The following is an 11,428-nucleotide window of genomic DNA, read 5'->3' on the forward strand; positions in this document are numbered from 1 at the left end:
CAGTGCCCCAGAATCCTTGCAGGACCGTATACATTATCTTGGACTGTCTATCTTCGTAGCGTTAATGCATGCGCCAGTTTGTAAATGGATTGAATCCTGCACAAATGAATAGGCGGTGATCTATGTTCCTGTCTAGATGTAAAAGTAATGACCTGAAATTCATGCATGCAAACTAAGTCCATTTTGCCTTTGTGGAAAAAATCAATTAGCAAGATTTATTTTTAACTCCCTGCTGTGTTCTTGGTGAAGCCTTCCGTCTTTATTCACTGAAGCACTTCTGCTAAGGCTGGGATGGAGAAGGGTGTTTTTGAATACAATTTGAAAAGTATACAAGTGGCAGAACTTGTGAGTGGGTGTGTTGTGCAAATATGCAAATCATTCTAATTAGGAGGCTTACATGAATATATCCAAGAAACAAGTATTCGAAGAAATAGTCTTGCTTTTTTGAGTTCAAGTCCACTTTACCATACATCACACTTTAAAGATACATTCCAGGCATGGTATATTTTTACTTAGTTACATTAGTTTAGCTTGGACCAAGGTAACCATGCATATAGTTAATTTGGTTGAAAAAAGACACAAGTCTGTCCAGTTAAACCAACATAGAAATCTTTGTAACTTTCCCATTTGAGAAATTTGATAGAAATCTTTTGGACACAGCTGATCACAGATCAGGGTAAAGAGCCAATAACAGCGCCTCTTTACCATGTGAATAGCTGTGGCTGATCACAGTGTAAACAGTATTTGTCGCTTATCAGTGGCCTGATGATCAGTACAGTGCCCATCAGTGATGCCAGTCAGTGCCCATCAGTGCAGCCTCATTAGTTGCCTCCTCATCAGTGCATTGTCCAATTTTCTCCAGTTGGGGGAAAAATCCTTCCTGAGCCCTCAACAGGCAATCAGATGTTCCCTGGATCAACTTTACCTATAAATATTAGTATCCAGTTATGTTATGCACATTTAGGAAAAAACCCAGACCTTTTTTAAAACAATTTACAGAGCTGGTCAGAACCAGCTCTTAAGGGGGAGTCTACTCCACATTTTCACAGCTCCTACTGTGAAGAAGCCTTTCCATATTTTGGAAATTAAATCTCTTTTCCTCCAGATATAAAGATTTCCCCACCCCACCCCAACACACACACACACACACACACACACACACACACACACACACACACACTTTCCTTTGTGATGACCTTAAAGTGGTTTTATAGTTGGAAGATTTTTTTCTTAATGCATAGAAAAACCTTCTTCTGTGTGTAGCCCTCTGAGCCCCATCTCGATCCAGCGATGTTGCACAAGAGTCTCGGCTGTCCAGAACTATCCCTCCTTATTGGCTGAGACAGCAGGGTGCCAACGTGTCCTACTGCTGTCAATCAAAGTCAGTGAACCAATGAGGAGACAGAAAATTGACACACAGAGCAGAGGTTTCGCTTTGGTGCCCCCACAGCAAGCTGCTTGCTGTGGGGGCACTTGGCAGGAGGAAGAGGCCAGGAGTCCCAGCATAGGACCCAAGAAGAGGGGGATCTGGGCTGCTTTGTGCAAAACCACTGCACAGAGCAGGTAAGTATAACGTGTTTGTTATTTATTTTTAAACAAAATTCAGAGAACACTTTGCATTTTCTCAATGACTGCAAATCGTTCTCCAATCATTCTCAATATTTGAGAAAATGCAAAGTATTCTCTGAATGGCATTCATGTCTCAAGCAGGTGCCTTCCTGAGTTTAAAAAGCAGCAGAGCAGCCGCACGGCATTGGATCCAGAAGCTTATCAACAGTTATCAGGGGGAACCTCTGATGTGAAGGGGGCCTCTGATGTGATGGGGAAACCTCCTGATGTGAGGGGTACTTCTGATGTGATAGGGGGAACCTCTGGTGTGATGTGGGGCTTCTGATGTGATTGGGGGAGGGGGGGACCTCTGATGTAAAGGGAGCTTCTGATGTGATTGGGGGGGGGGGGGGACCTCTGATGTAAAGGGAGCTTCTGATGTGATGAGGGACCTTTTGATGTGAACAAGGGCTTCTGATGTGATCGATAAACCTCTTATGTGAAGAGGGACTTTGGTTGTGATGTGGGGGTTCTGATGTGATGGGGAAACTCTGATGTGATAGGGGAACATCCTAAGGTGAAGGGTTAACCTCTGATATGGGGGGGGGGGCTTCTGATGTGATGGGGTAACCACTGATGTGAAGGGGAACCTCCTGATGTGAAAGAGGGCTTCTGATGTAATGGGGCTTCTGATGTGATGGAGGAACCTCTGACACAATGGGGAACCTCTGATGTGAAGGGGGATTCTGATGTGATGGAGGAACCTTTGATGTGATGGAGGACTTCTGATGTGATAGGTGAACCTCTTATGTGAAGGGGGACTTCTGTTGTGATGGGGGGCTTCTGATGTGATGGGGCAACCTCTGATGTGAAGGGGGACCTCCTGATGTGAGAGAGGGCTTCTGATGTAATTGGCGCTTCTGATGTGATGGAGGAACCTCTGACACAATGGGGAACCTCTGATGTGAAGAGGGATTCTGATGTGATGAAGGACTTCTGATGTGTTACGTGAACCTCTTATTATGTGAAGGGGGATCTCTGTTGTGATGTGGGGATTCTGATGTGATGGGTGACTTCTGTTGTGTTGGAGGGATTCTGATCTGAAGGGTATTCTGATGTGAGGCAACCCCCGGGACTGGTGCCACAAGCGGCACTCCACGCCTCTTTTGCCGGCACTCGGCTCCCTCCCCCATCAGCAGAGCAGCGCAGGGAATTGTCAGTGAGACACTAATGCATTCCAATCTCAGAATTCCCCACGCCGCACCTGCACTGAGGGGGAGGCACTGCGCCCCCACACATTGTAAAAGATGGGAAACACTGTTTGGTTCTCTAACTTTGCTGTAGCTGCGATTGTCCGCTTTTCTGATGGGGAAGAGATTGGGTGCAGTTCTGTTAGGAGGGGGTGGTCTCTGTTTCCAGGAGGAGGACTGTCATTGGCCGCTGATAAAAGCCAATCACAGTCCTGCTAGCCCCATCCACCATCTGGAGGAAGATGACTTGCTTGGTTGCCACTACCAATCTCAGAAAGAAGGGATTTCCCTGTGATTGAGAAAACCACAATCAGGTGACAGTTTGTGGAATTACTGTTGAGCTTCTGGGAACTTGACATTATTCCTGAACCTCTGCATCACTTACTACTGAACGGCTGAACTCTGTGTCCCTGTAAGCCAGAGCCAGTATTCAGCGCAATGAAAATCACACCCAACCACTTTTTCTCAGCTGCGGGGGGGCCCAACTTATGATCCTTCATACAGTCCCACTGCTTTCAGAAAATGCCCCGACCTGAGTTCATCATTGGCATTCATTCACATACATCCCATACAAGCACGTGGGCTGGATGCAAGAGGTGGATCAGCAGGATGAATGTGCCAGGACAGGTAGATGTGTCTCATCTCTGCTTCCTTTCAACACTCTGCATATCACACATATGAGATGAGAAGAGGGTACAGCGATGGGGAAAATGAGCAGGAGGGATTCAGAGGTGGAACAGAAGAGCAGGAGGGTACAGCGGTGGGGTAGATGTGCAGGGAGGTACAATGGGGGAAGAGATGAGGAGGTGGTTCAGCAGTGGCACAGAAGAGCAGGGGGGTTCAGTGTTGGGCCAGATGAGCAGAGGGGTTCAGTGTTGGGCCAGATGAGCAGAGGGGTTCAGTGTTGGGCCAGATGAGCAGAGGGGTTCAGTGTTGGGCCAGATGAGCAGAGGGGTTCAGTGTTGGGCCAGATGAGCAGAGGGGTTCAGTGTTGGGCCAGATGAGGGGGGGGGGGTTAGTGTTGGACCAGATGAGCAGGGGGGGTTCAGTGTTGGACCAGATGAGCAGGGGGGGTTCAGTGTTGGGCCAGATGAGCAAGGGGGGGTTCAGTGTTGGGCCAGATGAGCAGGGGGGGTTCAGTGTTGGGCCAGATGAGCAGGGGGGGTTCAGTGTTGGGCCAGATGAGCAAGGGGGGGTTCAGTGTTGGGCCAGATGAGCAAGGGGGGGTTCAGTGTTGGGCCAGATGAGCAAGGGGGGGTTCAGTGTTGGGCCAGATGAGCAAGGGGGGGTTCAGTGTTGGGCCAGATGAGCAAGGGGGGGTTCAGTGTTGGGCCAGATGAGCAAGGGGGGGTTCAGTGTTGGGCCAGATGAGCAAGGGGGGGTTCAGTGTTGGGCCAGATGAGCAGGGGGGGGTTCAGTGTTGGGCCAGATGAGCAGGGGGGGGTTCAGTGTTGGGCCAGATGAGCAGGGGGGGGTTCAGTGTTGGGCCAGATGAGCAGGGGGGGGTTCAGTGTTGGGCCAGATGAGCAGGGGGGGTTCAGTGTTGGGCCAGATGAGCAGGGGGGTTCAGTGTTGGGCCAGATGAGCAGAGGGGTTCAGCGTTGGGGCAGATGAGAAGGGGGTTCAGTGGTGGGACAGAAAAGCGGGGGGGGGGGTAGAGCAGTGGGGCAGATGTGAAACGAGGTGTATTGGTGGGACAGATGAGCAGGGGGTTACCGTGGAGGTGCAGGAGAGGAGGAACAGAGGTGAGACAGATGTGCAGGAGGTACATTGGTGGGGCAGATGAGCAGATGGGTTCAGTGTTGGGACAGATGAGAAGGTGATTCAGTAGTAAAACAGAAGAACATGGGGATATGGCGGTGGAGCAGATGTGCTGGGAGGTACAGTGGTGGGGCAGATGAGAAAAGGGGGCACATTGCTGGGACAGATGAGCAGGGGGTTACAGTGGTGGGACAGAAGAGCAAGTGGGTACAGTGGTGGGGCAGATGTGCAGGAGGTACAGTGGTGGGAGGGATGAAAAGGGGGTTCAGTGATGGGGCAGATGAGCAGGGGGTTATAGTGGTGGGTCAGATGAGCGGGGGGGGGGGGGGGGGTTCAGTGTTGGGCCAGATGAGAAGGGGGTTACAGCGGTGGGAAAGATGAGCAGGGGGGCTTCAGTGTTGGGCCAGAGGAGAAAGGAGGTACATTGGTGGGACAGATGAGCAGGGGGTTACAGCGGTGGGGAAGAGGAGCAGAGGAGAAAGGAGGTACATTGTTGGAACACATAAGCAGGAGGTTACAGTGGTGGAGCAGAAGAGCAGATAAGTTCAGTGTTAGGACAGATGAGAAAATGGTTCAGCAGTGACACAGAAGAGCATGGGGGTACGGCCGTGGAGTAGATGTGTAGGGAGGTTCAGTGGTGGGGCAGATGAGAAAGGGAGAAAATTGGTGGGGCAGATGAACAGGGTAGTACAGTGGTGGGACAGAAAAGCAGGGGGTTACAGTGGTGGGGCAGATGGAAAAAGGGGGTATGTTGGTGGGACAGTTGAGCAGGGTGGTACAGTGGTGGGGCAAATGGGCAGGGGGTTACAGTGGTGGGGCAGATGGGGGGGAAAAAGGGGGTATGGTGGTGGGGCAGATGAGCAGGGGGTTGCAGTGGTGAGGCAGATGTGCAGGGGGGACAGTGATCTGCGGTGTGAAGCTGAAGGATGTTAATTTCTCACTACTGAAGTAGTATACAGCACTTTATATAAAATCGTTTTTGTGATTGGGAGTGTGAAGTTTACATTTCTTTGGTATAAAATCGTCATGCACAATTTCTTTGAAAACATTTTTCAGCACACTGTGCTCCAAAGGTTGCCTACCCCTGTATTAGACCGATGAAAAGTCAGCACATGATATCATACATTTTTTTGCTCATGCATCAACGTTTTCAAAGTGTTTACACATGTACAGTATGAGTAAGCACCCGGCCTGATCTGGAGACATTTCAATGTAACTGTAGAACGATATAGCTCATGGAGTGAGTCATGCTTTGGGGGGAAAAAACAATATGGAGCCTTACAAGAATCGTTCTGTTGTAACACTTCACTTACAGGGAACAGTTTTATGACTTACTACTTAAAGGTGAACTCCGGGCATACAAACTTTGTGTGCCCCATATGGCTTTGTAACCCCAGATATTACCTTGTAAAGTAGCAGTGACATCATCGCTGTGCTGTACATAGCCTATGCAAAGTTGTGGGAGGGACCTAGCAGGTTACAGTACAAATAATGATGATGCAGGTTTTTTTTTAATTAGGGCTTGTTCGCACAAGCTTTGCCCTTTTGAAGAGCAATCTGCAATGGATCGCTTTTCAGAGGCCATTGGATAGGCGGTGAGGAGGTCACTACATGTTGGATACATTTTGGTGCAACGCAACCGTGACCATGTGACCCACGGTCCGCTACAAAGCTCATAATTGACACAGAGCACTGACACGCGTTTGAGAGGCTTCAAAAACACAGATAAAATGGCTGCTGTTGACGTTGGGGTAAACTTAGCCTTACTCTTAAATCTTTGTATTAAACTACAATTTATTAAGAATATGCTGTGATTGATTTGCTTATTATGTTCTTCTATAGCAATACAGATGATCCAAGCCTATCAACTTTTTTTATCCCAGAGGAACCCCAAAATAATTTTTGGGTCTCGGGGGACCTCTACTAAAACCAATTATTTTGCCATTTAATGGGATAAAATGCCCCTTACGTTGGTGGTCAGCAGAAAGTATGCAATTCATACAGTGGTGGTCAGAATGCCACCCTTAAAGACAACAAAATATATCACTGGTGTCCTGCACCTGACTCTGCCGAGTGGCATTGGTCCCAGAACTATGTAGGTGCCATCAGATAGGAGGTCATCAGCCACAGCTGAAGGAACCCCTAGCTACCTCTAGCGCACATGTCAAACACAAGGCCTGCGGGCTGAAATCGGGCCGCCATGCCTTTTCATGTGGCCCTCCTTCCCTTCCTGCAGCTGCAGCACCCGCTTGTCTCCACCCACTTCTTGTCTTAGCAGTTGGCAGCAGAGAGGAGGACAGAACCCTTCCACCAGATCCTGTGCTTCTCAGTGCAGCCGCGGCACCCCCTCGTCTCTGTCTCTCCTGGTCTCAGCATTTAGCAGACTCCGGCAGCTGACTTCAGCCCTCCTCTAGTCCTCCTCCGGACCCTACACTTTCTGAATCCCAGCTCCACCCCTAGCTTCTTGGCAGCAGCACAAGGTAAGGGGGGTGCACTGTGATGTAAGGGATGGTAGGGGACTCTTGGCTTCTGATGGTGGGGGGCTCTTGACATCTACTGTAAGGGGGTGTGGGGTGCTCTGGGCATAGTAGGTGAGTTTGAAAAAAGACACAAGTCCATCAAGTCCAACAAGTCCAACCTACGTGTGTGATTATATGTCGGTAGACATCTAGTCTTACAGATACAACCAGCCCTTTGAGGACAACCATAATGCTGATGCGGCCCGCAATGCAACTGAGTTTGGCACCCTTGCTATAGAGGAACCCTAGTGTTTTCCACAAAAGCCTGGTTGAGAATGGCTGGATCCAATTAAGTTGTGGAGAAATGTTCACTGCTCATTGCCAAGAGAGCACTATAAGCACAACTGTAAAGAGTTTTTTACAGAAGTCCATGGATTGTTTGTATCACAAATCTGCAATTCCCCTATAGCAAGAAGGATTAGAACATTTCTTAATTGATCCAAATGATAGTTCTAGTTTCAGCCCTAGAAAGATCATACATATTCACACAATGGGCCTCAAAGCTGAAATCTAGGTATTATGCAGGCACCATCAAATAGGAGGTCAATAAGCCAAAATAACCACAGGGGATCGCTTGCGTGGCACTGCCGCCATTTGCAGAATGCCTTAAGTTTTTCTTGAAAATGAAAGGCCTTCTATGAAAGATGCCATTGCGGAAAAAATGTGGTCACTGTGCAGAAGGGAAGCCCCTTGGCACAGGACCCAGAAGTTTGCAGCAATCAGTGTAGTAGCACCGACTATTAGTCATTTCCAGCTTCCATGGGGATTTCTGAGGTTTAAGATCTGCATACTTCCATTGGTTCGGGCTGGATCAGTTGAGCTATGTAATGACAATTATGCCTGGAGTTCAGCTTTAAAATGGACCTGTTGTGCTGAATGGTTGAATAAAGGCTAGCATAAATATTGAGATGCATTTCCTGGGGAAAATGCTGCTCCAAGTTTCCTTCAGTGTTTTTAATAAGCCTTCAATGTTGCTAACGCAACCAAAAGCCTGAGCCTTTGTCAATGTGATTGCTACAAAAGGGGAGGATCAACGCTGAGATTAGCTGCTCCGGTGATTGTGTGACCAAATGCCTGGGTTTTGGTTATGTAAGCATAATAGAAGAGAACACGGAACAGCATTTTCTCCATGAAATGAAATGTTTTTTCCCTTTTATTTGAGTATAGGTCCAGTTTACATCTTCATATTTTGCACTCAGTGTATGAGTCAGTAAGCATTGTTTACTGTTAAGAGCATATTTTTCCCTACAAGGTGACAAGGCCTCCTCTTTAACCTGGGCCTTATGAATTAATGCCATTGTAAGTCTGCGGGAAGAATCTGTCAGGCGCAATTTTGAGTTAAAAATCTCTACCGTTATAGCATGTGCTTGTGTGTGTGCATGTGGTTAGAAACTCAGTAAACATATGCTTATATTCCCGATCTGGTCACGTTTTAAAAACCCAGTATTGACATTTGGACTTGTTGCATTAGTATGATCATAGTTCAAGAATGCATGGTTATGTTGAAAACAAACTTAGGTCCACCAAGTTCAGCCTCTGATATCTCCTGCGGTTTGGGTCAAGCAAAACAAAATTCCCGAAGCCAGTGGTTTTTCACTTTGGTAAGACCAAGGCCCTGTAAATTCTTCCCAAAAGTTTATCCTCATGCAACAAAAGTATGGCAATGCAAAATATGTGTTTCAAATGTATGGAAAAGAGAGCAATCAACCTTCAGAACCTTGAAACTTGGCTAGCCTCAGTACAGGACATCCTGACTAGGATGCCTGACTGGCCCATCTGGGCATTGAACATGTCGAGGCTGCCTTCCTAGTCTAGTTTCCTGATGATAACTGATGTATGCTTTCATACATCGTTCTTCGTTATTATTCAGGATTTATATACCACTAACAGTTTTCACAGCACATTGCAATCTAATGGGAGACAGTACAGTTACAATACAATAAAATACAAGAGGGTTAAAAGGGCCCTGCTCATAAGAGGGCAAGTAATACAAAAGGTTTTATCTGTGGGGAATGAGTTATTATTTATTATTATTATTATAATACAGGATTTACCATATTCATTGGCGTATAACAGGTACCTTAGTCTTAGGAGGGAAGTTTCAGGGAAAAAATGTACATTTTAAATAAAGAATTTTGAAGCAAACTAAGGGTCACAGCCCATCAATGCAGCCTGATCAGTGCCCATCAATGCAGCCCGATCAGTGCCCATCTGCAGCCTCTCCATTGTAGCCTGATCAGTGCCCATCTGCAGCCTGATCAGTGCCCATCTGCAGCCTGATCAGTGCCCATCAGTGCAGCCTGATCAGTGCCCATCAGTGCCCATCAATGCAGCCTGATCAGTGCCCATCAATGCAGCCCGATCAGTGCCCATCTGCAGCCTCTCCATTGTAGCCTGATCAGTGCCCATCTGCAGCCTCACCATTGCCCATCAGTGGAGCCTGAACAGTGCCCATCAGTGCAGCCTGATCAGTGCCCATCAATGCAGCCTGATCAGTGCCCATCTGCAGCCTCACCATTGCCCATTAATGCAGCCTGATCAGTGCCCATCATCAGCCTCTCCATTGCAGCCTGATCAGTGTCCATCTGCAGCCTCTTTATTGCCCATCATTGCAGCCTGATCCATGCCTATCTGCAGCCTCGCCTTTGGCCATCAATGCAGGTTCACCAGTGCCAGATTACACAGAGCCACAATCTTATGTGTACCCGTCGCTCACAGTGCCGCCTCCTGGCCCGGCTCCTATGATAGACAGAACAGTGTTCCAATGCCGGGCTAGGAGGCGGCACTTAGTGTGACTGAGAGCCGGGTACACAGGAGATTGTGGCTTTGTGTAATCTGGTGGCGCTCGTCCCCTCCTTCCTCTCCGAGGACAGCCAAGAATCGACGTATAACACACATGATTACACATGCGGTGTATGCTTTGTGTAGTGAGATTAATGCCCCTTACATTATTGGTCAGTGGGATTAATCCCCCTTACAGACAGCAAAAAAGATCATTAGTCTTATGCCGATTGCTCTGTTAAGTGGTGTTGGCCCAGGAACTATGAGGGCTCCCATTAGGTTGAAAGTCAATCAGCCGCAACTCGATCAACCCCTAACAACCTCTGGAGAAAACCAAGGTGACAGAAGGTTCTTCAGAAAGGGTTTTTTAGCACTGAAATGTTGGGTCCTTCCTTCTCCTCTCTCTCTTTTTTCACCAGGGTGTGGCTCTGCTCTTTCTGACCATTAGTGGTCAGTGGGAAGAATGCTATGTACATTAGTGGTCAGTGCAAACAATGACACGTTTGTGGTCAGTGAGAAGAAGGCTCCCTACATTGGTGGTTAGTGAGACAAATGCTCCTTACATTGGTGGTCAGTGGGAGGAATGCCTCTCTTATTGGTGATCAGTGAGAAGAATTCCTCTTATATTTGTGGCCAGTGAAAAGAATGCCCCTTAAATTGGTGACCAGTGAGAAGAATGCTTGTTATATAGGTGGTCAGTGGGAGGAATGCCCCTTATATTGGTGATCAGTGAGAAGAATGTCTCCTATATTGGTGGTCAATGAGCAGAATGCCTCCTTAAATTGGTGGACAGTGAGATGAACGCTTCTTACATTGGTGGTCAGTGAGAAGAACGACTTTTCTATTGTTGGTCAACGAGAAGAATTCCCCTTACAGACCGCTATAAATATCATTGGTCTCATGCCGCAGTCTTTAAGTGGTGTTGACCTAAGAAATATGGGGGCACCATCAGGCTTGGGGTCAATCAGCCACAACTCAAGGAACTCCTAGTAACTCTTAAGAATTACATGGAACCCTGATTGATAATGACTGAATTAGACTTTTTGGGGGGTGAGGAAACAATGTGGTTCAGTGCTTTGTGTAGATTACAGCCAAAACGATGGCACCTGGCGCAATAAAAGTGCGCAAGATAAAAGCTTGTTACTGATGAATTGAGAAATTAGTATTTTCCTTTCCACATTACAATATGTGTGTGTAACACAGCTGTTGCATCAGGTGCTAGTGACAGGAAGTGACACACCGATCACTTCCCCTGCCACGCTTCAGTTGTGCTTACCCAACTGTCTTTTACTTGGCACACAACATACTTTTAGCCATCCAAATAGGGCATGATCTTAACATGTAAAACACAACTTCTGTTATTGAGGGGCCTGGCTTGTAAGCCTTGCAGTTAGTATTTCCAGTCACTGGTGAAGTTTCCTTTTTTTCAGATCTCAAATTGGCTCTCAGTATCTAAAATCGGAACTGTCCGTGTTGCATATTGCTATACCAGTCTTTGTTTCCTGTTCATAACTACATTGGAAAACCGACTGCTGGAATGTTTGGGAGACTGTCCGTTTTTTTTTTGAA

This window comes from Aquarana catesbeiana, linkage group LG09 (assembly GCF_042186555.1).
Source record: "Aquarana catesbeiana isolate 2022-GZ linkage group LG09, ASM4218655v1, whole genome shotgun sequence".
Lineage (NCBI taxonomy): Eukaryota > Metazoa > Chordata > Amphibia > Anura > Ranidae > Aquarana > Aquarana catesbeiana.